The sequence below is a fragment of the Mesoplodon densirostris genome, chromosome 16 (assembly GCF_025265405.1).
Source record: "Mesoplodon densirostris isolate mMesDen1 chromosome 16, mMesDen1 primary haplotype, whole genome shotgun sequence".
In the NCBI taxonomy this organism is placed as follows: Eukaryota; Metazoa; Chordata; class Mammalia; order Artiodactyla; family Ziphiidae; genus Mesoplodon; species Mesoplodon densirostris.
Genome location: NC_082676.1, coordinates 29144370 through 29167785, shown reverse-complemented (window position 1 = coordinate 29167785; position 23416 = coordinate 29144370). Strand labels below are relative to the sequence as shown.

Genomic DNA, 23416 nt, shown 5'->3' with positions numbered 1-23416 from the left:
CGGGTGCTACCCCCTCACCCACAGAGCTGTTTCGCCCAGCTCCTTTGAGAGCCTGTCTCCCAGCTGAGCTTTCCAAAAATGTCCCCTTCCCCTTGCTTGCCATGGTTGGGAGACTCCTCTCATCTCTACATTAAAAATCCCTGAGGGCAGAACTTGCAGAAGCACAGAGCTGGGGCTGGAAGGGCCTTTGGATGTCTGGGGGGCTGGTAATGCTGGCTGGGCCCTGGGCCCCTGGGGAGAGCAGACCAGGCCTGGTGTGGCTTCCTGTCCCAGGTGTGGAGGGGGAGGACCACCCAAGGCCACCAGGCGTCTTCTCACCAAGCAGCTGAGTGTCCTCTTCTGCCGCTCATGCAACCAGGACCCAAACAAGCTCCTCCAAACAGGAGGCGACAAAACCACAAAGCACTTCTTTTCAAGTCACGTATGGCTTCTTTGACCCCATCAAATAACTTTATTCACACAAACGTCCCTTAATTTACAAAGCCTCAGTCATTCATACACATTAGGGGGATCCACAGTGTTCAAGGAACTTAAATATAATGTATCATACCAACCCAAGTAAACCAAGTACAAAAAATATTCATATATAAAGTTGTTCACACGTAGGTCCTAGATTACCAGCTTCTGTGCAAAAAAAGAAAATAAAGAAAATAGATTTATTAACTAGTCTTTGATGAAACTAACCTTGTGCCTGGGTTAAACCCTCCCTCACACCCAAGTCGGCCCCACACGAATATGAATCATTGCAGCAACATTCTCCCCTGCTCTGATGGAGAGGCGCCTGGTACACAAAAAGGTTTCTTTAAAATGTCCCTAAATGAACTCCCTTCCTCCTGTGGCCTCTCAGGGAAAAAGACGCGGGGGCCTCCTCCCCGTTACCCCCGTCTAAGGACTCCTGGAGCTGCTGGCAGTGGACTCATCCCTCGGCTATGGATGCTGGCATCGGCCAACCTCACGGCACATCCTGGTCTCCCGCCTCCCAGGGCATCTCTCCAGACAGGATCCCCGGCCATCTAAGCCTGGCAGGGCAGGATCAGAGACGGCCCGCACTGTCCCGAAGGCTGTGCCTCAGCCCCAAGCCAGGGGCCTGGAGAGCGGAGCAGTGTAAGCTCAGGTCTTCTCAGGTCGCCAGGTCCTAGGAGACTCCAGCAGCTGGGCCCCCAGACAGGCCCAGGATAGGGAAGGAGCAAGAACCCGAGCCCCACTTAGAGGCAGAGCCACCAGTGCCCCCAAGATGCGCAGGGAGGGAGCGGCACACGAGGAGCAAAGGTGGGCGGCGCACTTGGCGGGTAGGGCTGGGAGCCCGGGCGGCGGGGCAGAGTTAGGGGTGGAGGCCCGACTCCTATCTCTCCAAGCTTCCTAAGGCTGAAACCCAGACACCCACCCAAGTTAAGATCTGTCTTCTAAAAAGGTAAACAGCCAACAGCAGGAAAAGAAAGATTCCCACAATGCCCGCTCTTTTCCTTTTCTTAGAACAAGACTCAAGCAAAAAAAAATATTATCTTATTGCTCCACACACTGGTTTTCTAGGAGATGACTGATATGTTACGGAGCGAGATCCTGGAGGAAGAGAACGAGGGGCGGGAACGAGGCTGTGAGGAAGGTGGTGAGTGGCCTTAGCACCGCAGGGTTGGGGGCAGAGGGGGTGCAGGGCCTGTGCCCCGGCCCCCTGCCTTCATTCGCTCTGGGGTCACCACTGGCAGTGCCATAAAGGAGCCAGGCGCCGTCCAGAGGGTCAAATCTCCACCCAGCATGGGGCACGTTTCTCCTCCAGCTGTAAACACGGTATTTCTTAAGTAAACATTTAATACACTCCCTCAGAAAGGCAGCCATGGGGGCACGAACCACATGTGGGCGAGAGGGAAGAACTCCATTCTCTTGTCCCAGTGCGTCTGGGATGAGAGCGTGCTAAGGCCCCCGGTGCCCAGGAGGGGGTCAGATGGAGCTGGTCTCCAAGGAAGAGACCGCATCCTCCCGGCTGGAGGTAAGAGGCGGGACCTGCTGGGGAGGAGGTGGCCGAGAGTGCACCTGTCTGCAGCACAGCCCTGTCCTCAGCAGAAGCTGCTAGTGAGCGCCCTGTGGTGGCTGGGGGTCACGTGCCTGGCTGCAGCTCTTAGGAAAGGAGGGGGCAAAGACCGGGCGTTCATCCTCCCACGAGGCTATCTGTGGGCGGGGGGTGAGAGTTTAAGTGGCAGATGAACACCGAAAGGGAGAAAGAAGCCTTGTACTGCCAACTGAGCCAGGCGGTCGGGCGGGGAGGGCAATGGAATAAGGCACTATGATCTGTCTTGCTGATTCCTCTCACTGAGGGGGATGGAGCTCAGATCCGTAGGGCTGAGGCCCAGATCCTCCCTCCAGAGGCTATCCTTTTCACAGATCCCAGGAGACAAGAATAACTGACTGCTATTTTAAGGGTTGGAAACTCCTAGAACTTGGACAGGACTAACAAATTGGTGGCGCTGAGATGATGCTCCCCAGAGCGGCTGCCAGGCCCGAGACCCAGGTAAAAGGCAGGAAGAGACGACAAGGCTGACTCCAGTGGGAAGAGGTGAAGAGTGGCTAAGGGAGAGGACGGCTACCTGGGCCTAACCGAGGCTAGTCTGCCGACTGGGCAGAGCCAGCCTTGACTTCGGGCTGACTTCCACCTGGCTGCTGGGTATCCGAGGTGGATGAAGTGGAGAACAGGGGAGGGAGAAGAGAGACAGGCACTTGGGGCTAACAAGCTGGGCCTCAGGAGCTAGGGAAGGAGGTCCTGCCACCAAGGAAGGACGGGCTGGGAGTCCTGCAAGACAAGGGTATGTGGAGGCTGGCTACCCCGACCGAGGCTGCCCACCTCACCCGAAAGGTATGGCCACCTGTGACCTACAGCTCCAAGACCTTAGTCAGAGCTAAGAGAACTGGGGAGGGCAGAAAGGAAGGATAAGCAAAAGGTAAATAAATAACCTGTTAGGCTTGAACCCTCACTAGGACTTCAGAGTGTGGGATGCGGCCAGGGACAGGTGAGGGTGCCAAGTCCGGGGACTGTTTTTCCCACGTGCTCATGGACAGACAGACAGCTGTCCCCAAGGGAAGGCGGGGAGGTGGGGCAGAGAAGGGGTGCACACTGCAGTTAGGGGATGTGCTCTCCCAGCTGCAGCTCAGAGTAGACTCTAGGTTGTCTGAGAAGTCAGAGGGAAGAGACAAGAGACAGGTGATGACAAAGAATTTCGGCTGAGGGAGGGGAGGGAGGGGCCTGGTCACCTCCTGCTGCCCTGCTGGATCCTGGTAACCACAGACGGCCATCTGCCCAGGAGGAGGAAGAGGACTTGAGAAAAGGCGAAGGCGGAAAGAATGTGAGCAAACATATTGCTGAGTTTGCAAGCCTGGGCTGATGCTGTGCTGGTCTCTCCTAAACTCCCAGGGCCGAAGGGCTGCGGCTCTGGGGGGAAGCCCTCCTTGGTCACATACAAACTTAAATGCCCTCCAACATCTCTCCTATCCATCCTATGCTGGTTTAGAGAAAACAAACAAAAACAACTAAACACAAAAGAAGAATTCCTTTTCCCTTCCTTGCTTTGCTGTAATGGGGTGAGGAGCCAGGTGAGGGGCAACAGGGACAGCTCTCCTTCTCCTGGCAAGGGGAGAGGACACCCCACTTCACAAGCCCAGGAGTAGGGAGGTTGCGAGTCGTTGGAGAAAGGAAGAAAGGCTACAGACAGACACTGGAGGTGGGGTCACAGGGTCACAGCCAACAAGCCCACAGGCACCTAATGGCCATGGTCCACCCCGTCAGCCAGGTCCATCCTTTCCCATCAGACACATTTACACTGAGGGTAGCCCCTAACAGTAAGTCCCTGCAGTGAGGGAGATGATGGTCGACACTGTCACCATATGTGACACCACGGGGCCGGCACACAGGGCACACCCCTCGCTGTGAGGAGATGACAATGGCAGCCGGTTTAGGACACCCTGTTCCTATGGCAGTGGTCACAACTGGGTCCTGGGGACTCAGGCAGTGTCTGATGACCTGGACATCTAGTGGGTACATCTGGGAAGACGACGATCCAGGAGGCAGGAGGTGATGGGTGCTGAGCTCACAGGAGTGACAGATGCCCGCTGAAGACCCACCTGTATCCCAGGCAGGGGGTTTGGCACACAGTTTTCTCTGGGAATCATCCTCTGGGAGGAAGATCACTAACAGAAAGGTAGGCTTGCAGAGCTGGGGTGGGCTGGCCGTTCAAACGCCAGGCAGTACGAGATGATCACCCTGTCCCTTCCCCCCTCAGAACTCCTGGTTTTAAAGGGCAGTAGAGGGAATGGATTCCCTCTGTAAGTCCTGGTGTGGCCCTGGGCTTCCAACTGCTTAAAGAGGACAAACCCAAAATACAGATCTTCTTTCTCGAGTTCTCCTGGCCAAGCCCTGGTCCTCCCCTTCCAGGTGGTTCTTGGCCTCTGATCATCTCCAAGGCCCAAGGGCCAGCCAGCAGCAGGCCACCAGGGAGTCCAGCAGTTCCTGCACCTGGTGGGGAGGCAGCACAGAGGCCTCCTTCTGGCTTCATGCCCCCCATTCCAGGAGAAATCCCCAAATTCTCCATGGAGGGGCAGGCCTTCTCTGGGGAAGTGAGGTGTTATAAGCAGAACTAAGAGATGGGTAAAAGAAAGAAGACAGGAAAAATAAAGGACAAAAACAAAATAGCTCCCTAACCCCTTATAAAAATGAAATTTATACATATGCTTTGTCCATATTGAGTTTCTTCAAAGAAATGGATGCCTGTCCACAGCATAGCTTCCTGTTCTTCTGAAGTCTTAATCGTTTAAATTTTTTTTTTAAAAAAGTGGGGGGGAAAGGAAGACAAAAAATAAAAAAATAAAAAAGTTAAGCAAAACTAAAAGGAGGGGGAAAACCCAAACAAGCTTCACATTGCTGGAGATCCAGCTGTTGGGAGATCGCCAACCGGCCAAGCCACCGCCTGTACCCTCTGCCGTCCTCTGTGCGAGACATGATGAGACTGTGGGTCCCGAGGATCAACCTGAAAGACAGAAGGCAGGGAGAGTGGACGTGGGTCAGTGGGCATGGGGCACCTCCAAACTCCAGAGCCCCCACTTGGTGCCAGCACCCAACCCCGATGAACTCCAGAGCCGTGCCGTGCTGGGAGCCGGGGGAGCTGGGTCCTAAGCGCTCTCTATGGAGTGAATCCAGCCTCACTACAACCACCACGCCGTGGACACGTTATCCCCCTTTTCAGATAAACTGTGGTGCGGCTTAAGCACCATGCCCCAAGTCACATCACTGGAGGGGCAGACTCCGGCTGGAAACCCAGGCACGCTGGCCCCAGCTACAAATCCGGGCATAAACCCCACCCCTCTGTCCTGGCTTCCCCACACTGTTAGGAGACAGATGCCCCAGGACCCAAGCGCTCTGTCCCCCCAGCCTTGGCAGCCCGAGTTCCCTCACCACCCCCCACCCTCTGTGACCAATCATGCTGCACTGGAAGTTCACAGCAACCCTCTTACCCCATTTCCGAGACAAGAAAAGTGAGGCTCAGGCCTCTGAGAACCTGCACCAGGCTACCCACCCAGGTCACAGAGGGGCCAGAGTCCCACAGGCAGGGGTAGTGTTGGTCTCCGAGCCGCCCGCCGGGCCCCAGGCTGCAGGACACTGCCGTGCTTAGGAAGGAGGCTGTAGCCAGAACTGTGGTCCAGTCCACAGTCTCTGCCACTGGACTGTGGGCAAATTTGAGTCCTCTGGTTCTTTGGTCTTGTCACCTGTACCACATCACAGGTTATTACAAGGACCAAAGGAACTAATACATGGAAAACTTACAACAGTGCCTGGCTGCATTGTTATTAGCTGTTATTTGGGAATGGCCTTGGTGCCAGGCCTCAGAACGAGACCAGCGGCCAGCCTTTCAGGGACCTGTTCTAATGGAGGCCTAGAATACAAGAACCCGCAGAGATGAGCCCTGGGCCAGCCCCAACCCTGCCCAGCCCAACTTTCCCAGTCTGAGCCTGATTAGAGCTAAGTATAGCCCTAATACTGGGCAGGCGGGCCACCCAAGGCAGCAATGCTCCGTGGCGACCCATGGTCTCTTCAGAGTTTCCAAGTGCCCACTCTCACCCTGAATGACTGAATCAGACAGTCTTACTCAGTGTGTGTGAAATCCCCCCACTGGCTTCAAGGCTCAGTAAGCTCGCTGCAGCCTGACAGGTATGCCCTCCCAGCCCTGCGTCCTCCCCCACTGCCTGCCGCCTGTACAGTCATATCACACTGGCCTGTCATCCTCAGGTCCCAGGGAGATGCCTGGCTAGTCCTCACGAGAAGCAGCAGGGTACTGCAATGTTGGACAGTTTTACTTCTCCCGGTCAGCCTTCGTTTCCTCCTCTGAGAAGTGGGGCTCGTTTTCGAGGTTTGAGTGGAATACCGACTGTCAAGTACCTGGCCCACGGCAGGACCCAACTCCTCAACATCCCATCCTCTCCCAGCCATTTGTCCCCAACCAGAAATTATGAATGTGTCAGGCTTAACAGGCCGTGGTCCTCAGCCAGTGAACCATCCAAACTGCTTCCAGCCGGGTGAAGGTGCCACGGCAAGGACACGCACTCCACTGGGGGAGTATGACAAAGCCTTCTAGAAAGCAATTTGGCAACGTTTTCAGAGCTTCAAGTGTATTTAGACCCTATAATTCCACTCTGGAAATCTAGTCTAACTGATTATCCTAAATAGGAAAAGGACTTTATGAATAAAGATGTCCACTGAAGTAGTATTTAAATTGAGGTAATAATCGCAAATCCAAAGACGAGAGATTGAAGCAAATGACCTATCTACTCCAAGATACATTACAGAGGAAATGAGAAGGCTGTGTGGCATTTTGAACAACAGTATGGCAGAAGCATTTCCACGGGTTAAGTGGAAAAAAGCAGGCTATGAAGTTCTGTGACATATGACCATAACTACGTAAAAAATAAAAACCTCCAAGTATAGGAAATCTGGCAAGAAAATACATCAAAATGTTGTACTTGTCATGGGTGGATTTTCCTCTTCCTCCACTCTCCCTCTGTACTTTTAATACTGAGTACACATCATACTGTCACACTTCACTTTTTAATGGGAAAAAAAAGTGTACTTTAATGAATAAAGAAAGCTGGCAGCCCCATGAGAAAGGTCCCTGGAGTAGCGAGGGGTCCCAGAGACCAGACCCAGGCTCTTCTTTGGGCTCTTCCATACACAGTGGACAGTGGAGAATCTTCCACACCTGTCAGACGAGAGGCTAGACTGTGTGATTCCTTCCTCCACTGCACAGGTGAGGGGTGACTCAGGGTACATGTGTGGAATCAAGTGGGGATGGATGATAAAGGCACTGGAAAAGTATTTGATCAAAGTAGTTGATCTCAGGCCCAGCTTTTTATTCTACTGCTTCTGTCACCCTGCCTGTTAATTCCTCTCAACAAACATCCACTGGTGGGTCTTATATGCCAGTTCTTTTTTTTTTTTTTTTTTTTTTGCGGTACGCGGGCCTCTCACTGTTGTGGCCTCTCCCGTTGCGGAGCACAGGCTCCAGACGCGCAGGCTCAGCGGGCATGGCTCACGGGCCCAGCCACTCCGCGGCATGTGGGATCTTCCCGGACCGGGGCACGAACCCGCGTCCCCTGCATCGGCAGGCGAACTCTCAACCACTGCGCCACCAGGGAAGCCCTATATGCCAGTTTTGACTTGGAAAAATACAATCATCATGAGCACATCCTGTGATGGTCCAGCAGCCACCTCAAACCTAGCTTTATTCAGCAGGCCTAAGGGCCTTCTCCCTGTTGCTTTCAGTAGATGAAAGCAGAGCAACCAGAAGATTGGGGAGGGAGGGCTTGGGGGAACCTCACCATCTAAGATGCTAAGTCCTTGTGAGATACAAGAAAGGCCCGGGAAGTTGTATGGTCATGTGTGATTTGCTAAGATAATCTTTGGAACCAGTTATGAGCTGTTTAACACGGCTTTCCTACCTCCCCTGGTTGGACCCAAGCTGAGGACAACCTCAAACGGATGACCATCACAGCAGGAAGGTGACGCATGGCAGCAGAAAAGCAGTGTCGGCAGGGAGGCAGAAGTCTCTTTACATAATAAACTAGCAGAACAGACTGTGCCTGCAAAAGGTCACACCAAGCACCCAGCACTGCGAGAGTGCCTGACACCAGCGTCATGACCGCTCTAACCCAGGCTCCCCTGCCAGGAAGTGGCTGACATTTCCCACAGGCTCCTCCACACTCCCTCCCTCCAGCTTTGGCACTGGCTCTGGCCCTCCTGGTAGGACGCCTCAGGACAGTCCACAGGTTTGCCTCCTTCTGCCCAGTGGGCAGGGACAAGAGAAAAAGGGCTCTTTCTTCCACAGAGAGAACCCTGGCTTTGCATTCCTTTCCCGTCTTCCATTAGAGAAGGTGCACCTTCCCCCAAGGAGCCAATAGCTGCGACCCCCCTGGAAAGGGGAGGTGGGGGTGGGGTGGGGTGGGGTGGGCAGGCTGGGGCTTTCTACAGCCCCAGGTAGGAAGGGCTCAGACCACGTGGTTCTGAGGTTAAGCAGCAGCAGGCCCTCCCAGGCACCTGCTGGAGCAATGAATGGTTTGGGTCCCAGCCCAGTGGGCCCTTGCCCTTCGTCCTAGTAGATGCCACACCTCCACTCCGACTGCCTGGGCTGCGGCTCGACTGCCTGATTGCCGGCTTCAGCCAGGACTTGCCATGTCCCTTTCAGTTGGAACGCTGACTTCCGACCACAGAGCCCTCCTAGAGGGTAAAGCCACCCCTCTGAGCACAATGAGAAACAGTGGTGTGGTTAACCTGCAGGTGACGCCTGTAGTGCACTCCCATCTCTCACCTGCCTGACAAGCTCATCCAGTGAGGAGTTAACAAGTGAACAGGCCCAGAGATGGAGCCACTTACCCCACACCAGAGCAGCAGGACTGGCACTCAGCCCCATCTTCTCCAGCCTCACTGCCCACAGCCTTTCTACTACGAGCCTCCATTTAGTGATTCCAGAGCCGGCTCCGCCAGTGGCTCTAACAGCCTGCATTTGAGATGGTCTCCTGGGGGAAAGGTGTCCAGGAAGGTGCTGGCAAATGCTTCCCTTTCTTATTTCAGCTCTCGGACTAAGTTCCCTCAGTACATCCGAGCTCCTTATTTCTCTGTGATGATCGTTAACAGCAATCACTTACTCAGCATTGAATATGTGCAGGCATGTTCTACAACGGATAAAGGTAGGACACTTTTATATGTAACAACTTGGTAAGGCTGTGTAGGAGGGCTGACAGCCTTACCAAGTTGTTACATGTAAAACTGTCCTACCTTTATCCATTGTCTCCCAGTGAGCCATGCCCTGCTGTATCCTGGGCCTGCGCTTGCAGCCACGAGAGCGTGTGTCCTCACTGTGCTGCATGGGCTGCAGGTTGGGCTTAGCTGACACACACAGAGCCCACCTCCTCTTGGTGACATTCGTCCACTTTAAGGGAGACTCAGGTCCTGCTTGAAAGCCTGTAGAAGAGGAACCTCACCATACTGCTGTTCTGTTTGGAAGGGCCCTGGTGCAGGAGCTGGAGTCGCCCTCCCACCCTAACCCCCCATCACAGCGCCCAGGCCCCCTTTGCCTGGGGAGCCCGCATAGCACTCCTGTGCTGCCTTCTGGTTAGAGGGTTTCCTCAATCGAGAAGGAGCCTACAAAGCTCGTCTTGATTCTCAGTACTCCTTGGGTCCTGAGAATCTGAATGTTGAGGATATTCCCCTAGAAAAATTCACGTGACTTACACACACTGAGATGCTTCCTGTGCCTTCAAGGGGATTGCTGTGTGTGCATCCTTGGAGTTAGAAGGACCCTGGGTTAAGGACCCCTGGTCCCAAGCCCCTCAGCACATGAAGAAACCAGGTCCCCAGAGAAGAGTGGGGAGAGCTCGACGAGACTGGAAGCCTGCTTTCCCACCTGTACTCTCAACACTGGGTGGGTCAGTGTCTCTTTTTTCTTAAAAAAAAAATCTATTTATTTATTTTTTTATTTTTGGCTGCATTGGGTCTTCGTTGCTGTGCGCAGGCTTTCTCTAGTTGCGGCGAGCGGGGGCTACTCTTCATTGTGGTGCGCAGGCTTCTCATTGCAGTGGCTTCTCTTGTTGAGGAGCACAGGCTCTAGGTGCACGGGCTTCAGTAGTTGTGGCGCGCAGGCTCAGTAGTTATGGCGCACAGGCTCAGTAGTTATGGGCTGTGTCCCGGCCCCAAGTGTTTTACATCTACGGCCTCATCTCACTCAACCACCCTACTAGGTAGGAGCTGCTGTTGGCCCAGTTCTAGAGACAAGGAAATTAAAGTTCAGAGACAAGATGTGCATGGCTAGTAAGTGGTAGAGAAAAGGGTTGAACCTAGGTCTGACTCACTCCAAAGCTCCTGCTTTTAACATGTAACTCTGTAATGTAAAATCCCTTCCTAGAGAGACAAAAAGAGCTTAAGTGGAGTTTAAAATCCATTTAATCCCTTCACCTATAAACAGATTCCCTCAGAAAAGGCTTCCGGAAGGCTTGGCTGAGGTACCTCTGCATGGGTCTGGGGTCCAGAGCACAAAGGGGGATGCGGTGCCAACCAGGTGGTGAACAGCCTTCTGGCAAGTTCCTCCGCCAGCCAAGCAGTTGTCCCTTCTGTCCAAAGACTGAGGAACCAAACTGCTCCCATTAAGGCCATCAGCAGGTCGGAGAACAGAAGCCGGGGAAAGCTGAGGTGGGAGCAGGCAGCCATGGGGCTGGGGACCCAGTGGGCTCCCATGGCCAACTCCCTCCCCTAGTCTTCAGCTCGCAGACTGGGAACGGCTGGGTGAACAAAAGATTACCCTTTATTCTAAAAGTATGGCCTTCCTACCTTGGTCAAAATGTCATTTCTTTGATGGTATGACGATGAAAGTATATGGGAGTGGTTTAAAAAACTCGTCTTCCATCTCCTACCCCCACTCCCTGGCTTTTAAATTGTACTGTCCTTCAAAATGTGTAAGTTTGGCAACCACAGGATTTAAAAATCTCTGGGAGCCACAGCTAAGCTTTATTTTATTTTTATTTTTTTAAAAGTTATTTATTTTTGGCTGCATTGGGGCTTCATTGCTGTGCGCAGGCTTTCTCTAGTTGTGGTGAGCGGGGGCTACTCTTTGTTGCAGTGCAAGGGCTTTTCATTGCAGTGGCTTCTCTTGTTGTGGAGCACAGGCTCTAGGTGCGTGGGCTTCAGTAGTGGTGGCACGCGGGCTCAGTAGTTGTGGCTCGTGGGCTCTAGAGCAGAGGCTCAGTAGTTGTGGCACATGGGCTTAGTTGCTCCGCGGCATGTGAGATCTTCCCGGACCAGGGCTCGAACCCGTGTCCCCTGCATTGGCAGGCAGATTCTCAACCACTGCGCCACCAGGGAAATCCCACAGCTAAGCTTTAACTCTGCACCTTTACTCCAGTGCTCTATGAGGGAAGCAGCGCAGGCTGTGGTGAACAGTCCTGGGTTCAAATTTGAGCTCTGACACTCACTAGCAGTTTACATTATCCGAGCCTCCTTTTCCTTCCTAGCAAATGGGGATGCTGCTATTTCCGCTCTGGGGTCAGCTGTAAGGAGTGAGGAACCCCAGCAGTGGGGCAGTCAGGCAGCTCTACCTTGTTTTTAGTTATGTTGATGGTCGTTTTGGTTTCTAGGGGGTCACACACTCAACTATGTATAACTTATCCGGAGTCAAAGTTTAATTCAGGAACTTTCTCTCCTGTGTTTTCAAAATGGGAGATTTAAGAATGAGGGCAGTGAAGGTGATGGTGGAGGGGGAAGGGTAGCTCTCCCCTGCCACACCTTTACCATAATGCCCCAAGGACAGCCAGATGGTAGCAAAAGTATCCTCAGCACCTTTCGACCTGCTCAGGCCTAAAGGTGGATTTTTTTTTTTTTTTTTTTGATGTGGACCAGTTTTAAAATCCTTATTGAATTTGTTACAGTATCACTTCTGTTTTATGTTTTGGTTTTTTGGCCGCGAGGCATGTGAGACATTGGAAGGCGAAGTCTTAACCACTGGACCGCCAGGGAAGTCCCCTAAAGGTGGATTTTTGAAGTCCAGGGACCTAGAAATCAGAAATGCCACCTGGCTGTTTAGGAGGACCAGTTTTCTGTGGCTTCACACAAAAGTGTCACAGCTACTCGTTCAAAGGGCAGGCCAGTTCCCCAGGTGACCACTGGTGCTCCTCAGGAGGGCTCCTGCAGCAGCCTGCAGGCTTCAGGGTGGCACTCGAGTTTGTGCTCTGTGCTAGGGTAAGCAGGAACGCTGAGCAAGAGTCCTCACAATACTCTCTTTACTTTACACAGATACATCTATCCATTAAAAAGGCACTCCCCACGGATGAGGAATTTTAGTCTCAGAAGTTACTTAGCAAGTTGCAAAAGGTTAAATGGGTAGTAAATGGTTAACTGGGATTCAAATCTAAAGTCTAGTTTTCTCTATTCCTCTCTGCCTCTCACCTATTTAACAGGAAAGAAAGTCATCTGACTGGCATACGCAAGTCGTGGTTTACTGGGTGGGAAGCCAAGAACTCACCCTTACCTAAGCTCCCCTAACATCCAGCCTGGTCTTATCACTGTAGTGAATGATGCCTGTGATAAACTAGACGCTATGCAAGGCCTGATATGCAAAGCCTCCTTTGTCCAGGCAAAGGACCATGTAGGAATTATCCCCATTTTACAGATGAGCAAACTGAGGCTCAGGTTATTTATTTTCAGCATATCATGCTGGAGAAGCCCAGAGGCAAGGTAATCTCAGGGTCACAGAGGGCAGGCCTGTCCTTCTAAGCAAGATTAGCTTCAAAATGAGTCATTTGTCATTTGTTTCATACACCAGACGGCTGGCTTTTCATACTGAGATATCAACCTACCACCCTGGGGGGATCAGCGGCTCCGGCACTACCGTCTGCTCTCATCTGTCAGAGGGACCGAGGCCAGGGAGCCAAGCGTGGTGCATCATTCCTCTAAGGCTCAGCTAAGCAGCAGTGGTGCTCACAGTAGGGCAAAACCAGGGACGACGGTGCTGTGGGTGGCTCGTGGCACAGCATACGAAGTCCCGTCATCAGGGTAAAAGAAAATGAAGTAGACATTATAAATGGGATAATGGTGCCTTCAGTCTCCAGGTCTACAGACGGGGAATGGCGTTAGGGAAAGGGATGGGAGGTCAGAGAGCACCGAAGCTTACCCAGCAGGAGCTTCACAGCAGATACGGACAACAACCCGGAAGGCCGTGGTGCTGTGTTTGCGGTCTCTGAGTCCTGACCAGGGGACCAAAACACGGCAGAAGTGCAGGAGCAGGTCCCCAGTATGGCGGGAGTACCACTTAAAGAGCACAGGTAGTCTGGGGCTCTGTCAAGGGCTTGGGCTTTGGAGTAGGAAGGTCTAAGGTTTAAACCCCAGCTCAGCCAATTACTAGCTCTCATCTTTATCAAGTCTGTTTTCTTGACCTACGATGTGGAAATCTCTACCTTGCAGGGTGTGAAGCCCAGTGATGGTCTTTGTAACGGTCTCAGTGAGATACGCAGGAGGTACTTAATCAAGCTGCGATGGCAGCCTTAAATCACATCCCCAAAACCAAAAACCTCACAAAAGTCATTCGCTCAGGCAAAAATTCCAGACAAGATAAATTGGCCTCATGATAGTCTTCTCTGGAGGAGACAGTGTCCTTTCTGCTTCGGGCCTCAGGACCTGCGAGTCTGGTTGCACCCCTCTTCCCCTTGCTGTCAGCTCAGACGGTGCACACTTCCTCCAGGAAGCATTCCCAGGGGCCCAGCCTCGGTAGGGACTCTTCTCTGTTCTCTGGTGAGTAGGCACAGGAAGACCACAGACGCTCCACTAACCATGCTGCGCGTCCTCTCACCACCCCCTAACTACAAGCTTCCTGGGGGACAGGGACAACCCTCTGCTCCTCTGAAGACTCTCAGGGTGCCAAGCACAGAAGGAGCTCGAATACTGGGTGACTGATAGGAACTGGGAGTTAGCATATGGCAATAAAAAGTTAATTCGCGGAATCATTCATTCAGCACGACAGGAGTTTAACATAAAAATATGACTACAAAACCCCTGCCTTTGGTTGAGTTCCTACCAAACATCCCAACAAGCCAGGTGCACAGAAGGATGCTCACCCCACCCCAGGAGGTCGGCCACCTCTCCAGCCCCCAGTGGTTTCGAAGGGAGTGGCTGGGATTTCACTGGCGCTATTTTTCTCCCGCGCTCCACTGTGTCCCCACCCCACCCTCAGAGCCCAGTGGGCGAAATGGGCACACGGGGAGGAAGGGTTTTCCTGACACAACACAGCCTATCAGTGACAGAACCAGGAGGCTCCTCCACTACTCCCCCCGTACCCACTTCCCCACAGGAGGCCGGCCCTCACCGGGGAAGGACACAGCCCGCAGTCTGCAAACACAGACTGTTTCATCTGGAAAGGGAGCTTGAAATCCAGCTGCAGCTAGCTGGAGCTGGCCTGGCTTCAGGGAATGTCCCCAGTCTAAGTCAGTCACAGGAAGAGGTTAATGAGAAGGACTGGAAGACTTGGGTTTGGCCTCAACTCTTTGGACTTCCCAGATCTTAAAGAACCACTGTGGCCTCCTTCCACGCCCAGCCATCCGCAAAATGGCAGAAATGTCCAACAACTCTCCTTAGCTGACATGTGGCTCAAGAGGTGGTGGAGTTCATACCTGGCTGCCTCCCATTCTCCACAGTGGAAGGACATGGACTATGGCAACAGGCGGTAGGACAGGGCAGCCCCATGAGGAACTACGCACCTGCCCTTGTGCAGCCAGAGGACTTGTCCTTTGCCTAAGAAGCCACCCCTCCCATCTTTCACATCCTCCTCACCTACTTATGCTCGTGCAGAGCAAGTGCCCAGTGAGTTCTCTGAAAGGCACACTGTCACCCAGGATGTGATAGCACGGACACAACGAGTGTACCCCCGCGTGGCAGCCTATCAAGGGACACTGGGGCTTCCCTGGTGGCGCAGTGGTTAAGAATCTGCCTGCCAATGTAGGGGACACGGGTTCGAGCGCTGGTCCGGGAAGATCCGACGTGCCGTGGAGCAACTAAGCCCGCGCGCGGCAACGACTGAAGCCCGTGCGCCTAGAGCCTGTGCTCCTCAAGAAGAGAAGCCACTGCAATGAGAAGCCCGTGCACCACAATGAAGAGTAGCCCCCGCTCGCCACAACTAGAGAAAGCCTGCGCACAGCAACGAAGACCCAATGCAGCCAAAAATAAAAAAATAAATAAATAGATTTTTTTTTTAAGAAAAAAGAGACACTGACCCACCCAGTGTTGAGAGTACAGGTGGGAAAGCAGGCTTCCAGTCTCATCGAGCTCTCCCCACTCTTCTCTGGGGACCTGGTTTCTTCATGTGCTGAGGGGCTTGGGACCAGGGGTCCTTAACCCAGGGTCCTTCTAACTCCAAGGATGCACACACAGCAATCCCCTTGAAGGCACAGGAAGCATCTCAGTGTGTGTAAGTCACATGAATTTTTCTGGGGGAATATCCTCAACATTCAGATTCTCAGGACCCAAGGAGTACTGAGAATCAAGACGAGCTTTGTAGGCTCCTTCTCAATTGAGGAAACCCTCTAACCAGAAGGCAGCACAGGAGTGCTATGCGGGCTCCCCAGGCAAAGGGGGCCTGGGCGCTGTGATGGGGGGTTAGGGTGGGAGGGCGACTCCAGCTCCTGCACCAGGATCCTTCCAAACAGAACAGCAGTATGGTGAGGTCCCTCTTCTACAGGTTTTCAAGCAGAACCCGAGTCTCCCTTAAAGTGGACGAATGTCACCAAGAGGAGGTGGGCTCTGTGTGTGTCAGCTGAGCCCAGCCTGCAGCCCACGCTGCACAGCAAGGACACACACTCTCATGGCTGCAAGCGGCAGGTCCAGGATACAGCAGGGCATGGCTCACTGGGAGACAGGGAGTGGATGAAGCTTAAAGCCAGGATGGCGTGTGGATGCAAACACATGGCAGCTTTATCTCTAGAACGTCCCAAGTTCAGTCAGGGCAGCGACTGGTCCTATGCAAACTGCAGCAGTCGCTGCGAAGCTCCTAGATAAGGAGACTCGGTCATATTTTAGCAGTGGCCGTGGTGTCACCATCGCTGACTTGCTTGATATTGTTTTAAAACTTCCGATTCCCTGAAGTGTGCTGCCCCAAATGCTAGTATTTAAGTTTGCCAAATGCACAAAAAGAACAATCATTGGGCAAGACCTAAGATTCTGAGGTTTGGAGGTCTCTGGGGATCTGCACGCTGAGTCACCATCTCCGTCTGAGGATGCAGATCCAATTAAACCCGGTCCTTTTGGCCTTGGGAAGTCACCGGGCTGTCAGGGCCTGGGGGCTGGTGTTTCCCTTAACCAACTCAGTTGGTAAGCAGGTATGGGTGGAACTCACTCAAGACAAACTAAGGGGGAGCTTTTTGTCTCCAGAAACAGCCCTGGTAATTGGCAGTCAGCTGCGGGGATACCCTAATTCCCTTCCTCAACTTATTAAGCGTGGGGATGAAATGAAGGCTGCCAACAGCCTCAACTGGCCCCCAAAGAGACTGGGGTTCAGCTGCGGCTGCTGTGATTAGCAGAGAAAGGGCTCAGGGGGAGGCTGGGCTGCTGGGAGAGATGTCCTCCCCTCTTGGGCCCTTAGCCAGGAGGAAGACGTCTAAGGAATTGTCAGAGCTAAAGGGGAGAGGTGGCTCCTCTATGTGGGGACGGGACAATTTGTGGTTGTGAGCGGCGTGGCTCAAACAAGGTCATGCCCAGAGTGGTCGGGGCCGAAGGAGACCATATGGACTCTGGTTACAGCAAGCAGTCCAAAGCCCAGTGTGCTGAGGGGAACTCACTGGGGGCACTTGCTAAGGGGTTTGGCGCTCTCTTAGGGAAAAGAAGGGCACTGCAAATTGTTAGTGAGAAGTGAAGCAGAAACGAATGATTAGCCTATGAGATCTGGCAAAAACAGGACAAGGGAGCTACACAGAGGCAGCCATCATTTGACTGAACTCCCGCCGTGTGTGAGGAGTTGCACTGGGTACTTTGTTTCTTGTGCATTTTGGCCTCACAACAGCATACAGTGAGCATCACTGTTAAAGGAGCATCATTTAATGGATTAGGAAATGGGGGCCCAGAAAAGTTAGGTGACTTGCCCAAGACACCCTGCTGATAAGAGGCAGAGAGGTGATTCAAAGCTAGGTTAATCAGCATATCAGATTCAAAAGCAAAAATGGAAGCACAGGGTCTGTAATCGCCCTGGTCAGTGGTGGCCCTTTCTCCCCTCCTGTGCTCGGGCAGGTGCCAGTGCAGTCCTGCACCTTCTGAAGACCGGCACTGTCAGGTGCAGCACCTCATCTCTTCCCCTAGGGGGCTAACAGCTCTCCCCTCACTGTGACCCACTCACCTGCCAAAAATCCAGCCTTGTACATCACCGCCACCTTTTTTGTAGGATGAAGTTCACCTTTCTTAGGCTGACATTCAAGGCTCTTGGCAACTTGGCGCTACTTCACTCCCCAACTTGAGCCTCTGCGTGAACCAAACCAAAGATCTGCTCTTTCCACGAATTCTCAGCGTTCTGCTTTTGCTCACATTGTGTCTCCTGCTTAGAAGACCCTTGCCTGCTCTCCATTCTTCAAGGGCCATCTTAAGTCACACATCCTACAGGTTGCTGTTACTTACTTCTTCAACAAAGAGCCAGTACTCGGTCCTCTGAGCTCCTGGGAGCACTGAGACTGTACCGTGCTGCAACACCTTTGGAAGCTCGATGGAGAAGAGCGTGGACACCCGAGCTTTCGCCTGGAGCTGGCACACGCTAGCCACGTGGCCAGTGGGGCAAATCACTCTCTGGAGTGGGAGCAGGGCAGACACCATGCCTAGGATGCACGTGAGCATTTAACGAGACAGTAAACGGGAAGAGTATGAATCTGGCAAACAGCCCACGCTCAGGAAGTTTAGGTAAGAGGAAGTGCTCCCTGGCACCTCCCCACCATGCCTTACAGATGATAAAGGCTCCAGGCTGTGGCAGGCTTGATCCTATACAGAAACAAGCGCATACAAGACCCCCAGCAAGCCGCAAAAGCTCTCCTTAAGCATTTGCTAAACAAGTGCAAAGAAGGACTCTCCTGGGTTCCTGAAAGGAGATCTGGTGGAAGGCAGGTGGGGCCATCCTCCACCCCAAGGCCTACATAGAATTCAAACCAAGGCACGACAGGACAGCTGAAGGACCGACTTTAAGGGAAGGCCCATCCCTCTGCTCCTGGAATTTGCACTTAGAAACCTGAAGGCAACAGACCAGAGATCTTCTCCCTCTACCTCCTTCCCCCGTACTCCTTTCTTTAACCCCAAATAGAAAGTATTTCCCAATTTACAAATTAAACTGGCTCTCAAAATCAATTTTATAGCCAGCAATCATGGTTCTGACGTTATGTAACTTAAAAAAAAAAACAAACCAGTGAGATGCCAGCGCTAGAAAGCTGCTCTTTGGCAGAACCACCAGCCTGCCCATGTGACAGCATAGGTTTTCAGCTCTAAAAAGCAAAAGTAAATACAAAAACAAAATGTTATGTCCTTGAGGCATAATTACAGCAGAATGAATATGCAAATAACAGACTCAGAAGAGTCAGATACACCAGTCAACTAATGAGAAGCTGATTACAAAGGGGGTTAGAACAAAACACAGCAAGACTCAGCCATCAAATAAAGGCTGTGAAGGCAACCCTGGGTCTATGGAGGTCACTCCGTGCCCATGAAGGCGCTTTATGTTCAGTGTTTTTTTTTGGGGGGGGGTGGCAAGGGGGAGCCAAGAACCTGCACACATTCTGAGATACAACTTCTAGCTCTGTTACCAGCATGGCCAACAACTGGTATGAAAGAACGGCAGGACGCAACAGCTGTGGAGTACCTACTGCACACCCAGCACCCCTAGGCTAGTTTTACATGAATTTTTCATTTACTCCTCACAAAAAGCCTATGGGTAAGTGCTGGCAACCCCACTTTATAAATGAGGACTCCAAGACTCAGAGAGATGCCTAAGGTTTAGATGGACTGAGGCCAGGAGCAATATTTATCTCCACGGCCCACACCAGGCACACAGCAGGTACTTAATACATGCCTGGAAAGAATAAGGGAAGTTTCCTAGTCTGGTTCAAAGCCACGCCTAAGACTCCACTCAGAGACGTAAGTCCGACTCCAGCCCCATTGCTTCCCCCTTTCCTATGCCTGCTGCCCCTCAACTTCCCCCTCCTCTAACAGTGACCTCCTATCCTATCACAGCGGCCTCACGGGATCTGTTACGTCCCTGAATGACTCTCCGGAGGGCACCCCTACACGCTCGCTGTTATTATGGCTTAGAAGCCCACTTCCCCAGGGCCTGGGAAGCCCGAGGAGTTCAATTGTTTTCCTCCTCCTCCTCCCCCCAGGAGCAGAAGGCCACAGGGCCTCACCGCATCCTCAAGACAAATGCACAAGGCAGAAACTAAGCAAGAATTAGAGGAGTCCCCGTCCTAGAGCCACACCCACTGTGGAACTCTGAACGTGCCGGGGCTGAGGGAGATGGGGAAAGAGGACCACCTTTTATACTCTGGTTTTCTGGATGAGGAAACCACGACCTACAGGGCGTGACCTGTCCAAAGCCCCATGCTACGTAAGTACAGAAGACAGAGCCCGAATTAGAACCTGGCAGGCCCTCCTAGTTCTCAGGCCTCGATGCAAGCTTTCTAAGGGTAGAATTGTAGGATGCTAGGCAGATGGTGCCTTTACCCTCTTCTGCCAGGGCAGTTTTCAAACCTGAGCATGCCATCAGCATCACCTGGAGGTTCCTGTTGAAACACTCACCCCCAGCTTCCAGCTCTGTAGGTCTGAGGTGGCGTCAGAAATAGGTATTTTTAAGAAGTTTCCTGGAGATGCTGCCAGTCTGGGGACCACACTTTGAGAACCAACAGTGCTGAAGTTTGTCGTGGACACTGTATGTGTGCCGGGGGGGCAGGGTGCGAGCTGGTGAGGAGGAGCAGGGAGGAATGTGGCAATAGCATGTTGATATCTTCAAGGTCACAGGATAGACTCTGGATCTACTAAGTAGAAAACCTCTTACTCCTGACACCCTCAGTTCCTTCCACTGATAAAATGGAAGCAATCTGTCTAAACTTTACCCAGCGTGTGTAACATGAGTCTGTGGATTCTGAAGATGCACATCTGGGTCTGCCTATGTCATCACTATCGTATGACCATCTCAAGGAAATTCTAAGAGTAGGTGGGAAACTGGACTTCTGGGGACAGGTGTCCCCCTGCTATAGGACTTCCAAAACACTGGGCTGGAGTGATGTGCTCCCGAAGGCTCTCCATGCTGCACCGGGTTGGTGCCCATGCCCCGAGATGCTCAGGGTGGGGGAGGGAGGAGGATCTCTGGATCACCTCAGTGGTGACATCTGGATTTCAGTTTAGGCAACTGGCCTAAACTCCCAAGCAATTTTTTTTGGAAGGTGAAAGTCACCCTGTTCTTTGGTCTCGGGTGTGGTACATTCACACTCATTTCCGCTGTCCCATGCAAACCAAGGGTTCCTTCCAAACATTCATCACATCCAAGCCCGCAATCTGGTTACTAACAACAAATGAGTCTTTAGTTGTCACTTCCAGCTCTCCTTATGTCTGGTACAAGGCTGTGCTGTGCTGGAAAAGCCCACGTATTCTGCCAAGATCTGACGTGCCTACCCTTCTTTCAGTCCATGCCTTAGCTTTGCCCTAGACTGGAACTCTCTGGGAGGACATGCCTTAGACATGTACGGTAAAAGCAGAAAGGAAAAAAACAAAAGGGTGCCGTACATGATATTTAAGGGCTTCCTTTCTGCAAAAGGATGGAAGTAAACACAGAATGAGTCAATTGGCTCACATCATCTGTGTCTTTCCCACTGGAACAGAGGGTCAATACCAAAATCCAACATGATGTACCATAGCCCACCAGCCTTCCACTACTGCTCCAGTGCCAGGCCTCGGAATTACAAAAAGCCAAGGTTACCTACCATTCATAAGATTACCTACCCAGGCCCCACGTCTGGCTCCTTTATACAGCCTGGGAAAATAGAAGCATTTTCATCTTCTTCATTATGCCCTAAGGTGTGCCTGGGTGGCTCTAATCCATTCCTCCTGAGTCCCTAGACATCACTTCCTTTTACAAAGAAACAAAATACAGAATTCTGACCTGTGTACGATGCAGGCTGAGTTACAGCTTTCCCCTGGCACCTGTAACTGAAAGCGTAATTCCTTTAAAGTTGGGAAATTCATTGCAGTATTTTACGGTATTGATTTATTTTAAACTTTGTTGGCAGTTCTAAGGCCTGCGTGCCTCTGAATCCTAGAAATGCTGGAGGAGGTCTCCATTTCCATTGATTCTGTAAAATCACAGAAGACTCACTAGTGGAAATGAAAAGAGCGGCTGGGAGCTTATATGTTGCTGCCCTAGTTTATCAAGACAGAACCCTGGGCATTCTCTCCAGGTCCTCATCTTGAATGCCCCTCCGACTGGGGATTTCACTACAACGACAGTCCCCTCTCCCCTTACCAGCTGAGTCCTGTACCCAACAAAGCCTCAGTGTGCCAGGGCGAGTTTCACACAATCCCTGAGATGTGACCTCCTCACTTACCACCTGGCTTACAAGGTGCCCCTAAACCTACCTTCAAGAACCAGCCCAAGGCACCACCTTCTCCAGGAAGCTTTCCCTCCACTCTCCCCAGGCTTCCTGTATTTCTCTTCCTGTATTTCTACAACTAAATGTTGTCTTAGGTCCACAGCTAACCTGTGAGCTCCCAGAGGACAGCACTGGGGTCTACACTATCAAGACCACTGCTGGGCAAGCGCCTGTCATACGAGGGCTCCTGCTCACCAAATCTGACCTGGCCTCAGAATCTTTCAACACAGGGCTGCAGGCAGCCACATCAACAACAGGGACGAATCACGAAAGCCCTCGGCTTTGGTCAAGATTCAATAAATGAGCTGGAAGATGGGTCAGGGAAAAACCCAGCAGCCCTGCCATTTTGCTTTGGATCCTCATCAACCTTAAGTGTCCAGGCTAAGCTCACTTAGAACGGGCTTCTGCCAGGTCCTGGGGAACAGAGACAACAGGGTGCCTTTGGGTCACATCAGAGCCCTTCCTTGTCCTGGTGCATAGACTGTCCTGTCAGCACCCCCTCAGTGCCAGTGCTCTCCTGCTGACCCCAAAGGGGATGCACTTTGGGTCACCCGCTTTCCAACCTTTTGGGAATTTTAACCTCTGCCTGCTTGTGTGGCTTCTGCCACTGTCGCCTGGCCCTTGGTTATGTGGGTGCCTCACCATCCCAGCCTTGCCTCGCCTGCCCATGTTTGAGGCCGTGTCAGTGTGACACAAGAGCAATCAACACACAGGTGACCTCACCTGAAGGAGCAGAAGGTGGCCCTGCTGCCGTGTGCTGTGCTGAGACCGACTGTCAGACTCCGAAAGATGCCCACGGGCAGCACCCACACTAATAGCTGGGGGCCTCTCCACCTATAAACCCATCAAAAGCTGCTTTCAAAGAAGCTGTAGGAGGCGGGATAGAACAGTGGAATTTCCAGTCAGGTATCCGGTTCCAAATCCTGTCTCTGAAAACTGTGTCAAAATGATTCTCAGCTTCCTCACCTGCAGAATGATGGCAGATAAGAGAACACTTATGCAGATGATGTGATGATAAGATACTGTATGTAAAAGTACTTAATTCAGGGCTGGAGATAAAAGGGCAGGGCCTCTGCCCTGCACAAGTCAGAGGGCCCCTCAAAACAGGTTTTTAGAACCAGAGCTGTTATTGTTGGAGGGAGTATCTGTGTCCCTAGCGTAAGAGGAAATGGGAGTTGGAGAGACCCCAACCGTCAGGCAGCTTTGCTCACAGCTGGAGGATTACAGGCGCTACTCTGATTTGCCCAAAGGGATGCTGCCTAGGCTGACAGGAGCCAAGGATGCCAGGGAGGAGGAGAATGTGAGCAACAACAGCCCTGGGGCAGGCCTGTCCCCTCATGAATGCTTTGATGTCCTGCAGAGCTTCAAGGGACAGATTATCCTTGTGGGCAACCAGCCCCATTACATAACAGACAGCTCAGTTCCCTTGTGTTGAGACAGCAGGAGTGACAGACAGAGAGGGCAACAGCGGGGGCAAAAGCTGGTGCCCAGGGAGCTGCCTGGCCTTACAAACACCAGCCTTCCCCACCTGGGGGATCTGCCAAGAAACACCAGTAGACAGACCCAGAACCAAGGGATGGCCTGCACACCGCAGACAAGGGGTTCCTAGAACTGCCGGGTCTTCAGTGAACGCTGAGCCTTACATTCCCAGGGAAAAGAGCAGCAAACCCACAACCCTCTGCTCTCACACAGCCCCGTGAAGCCTAGTGAGACCGGGTAACAGCAACGCTGGGGCCTCCAGTTATATAGA

The 23416-nt window shown here is 52.4% G+C and overlaps 1 protein-coding gene across 2 annotated transcripts in view; it reads right to left on the bottom strand.

Moving 5' to 3' along the window:
- Window positions 1-424: 424 nt before the first annotated feature.
- Window positions 425-23416, bottom strand: part of STK35 (serine/threonine kinase 35) — a 45429-nt gene continuing 22437 nt past the window's right edge. Inside the window, exon 4 of one of the 2 annotated variants that reach the window (XM_060078611.1) lies at window positions 425-5009. The gene's annotated coding sequence lies outside the window, so the exon portion shown is untranslated. Of the gene's footprint in view, window positions 5010-22552; window positions 22633-23416 lie in introns of those variants that run through there. The other variant, XM_060078612.1, reaches the window with a different exon arrangement.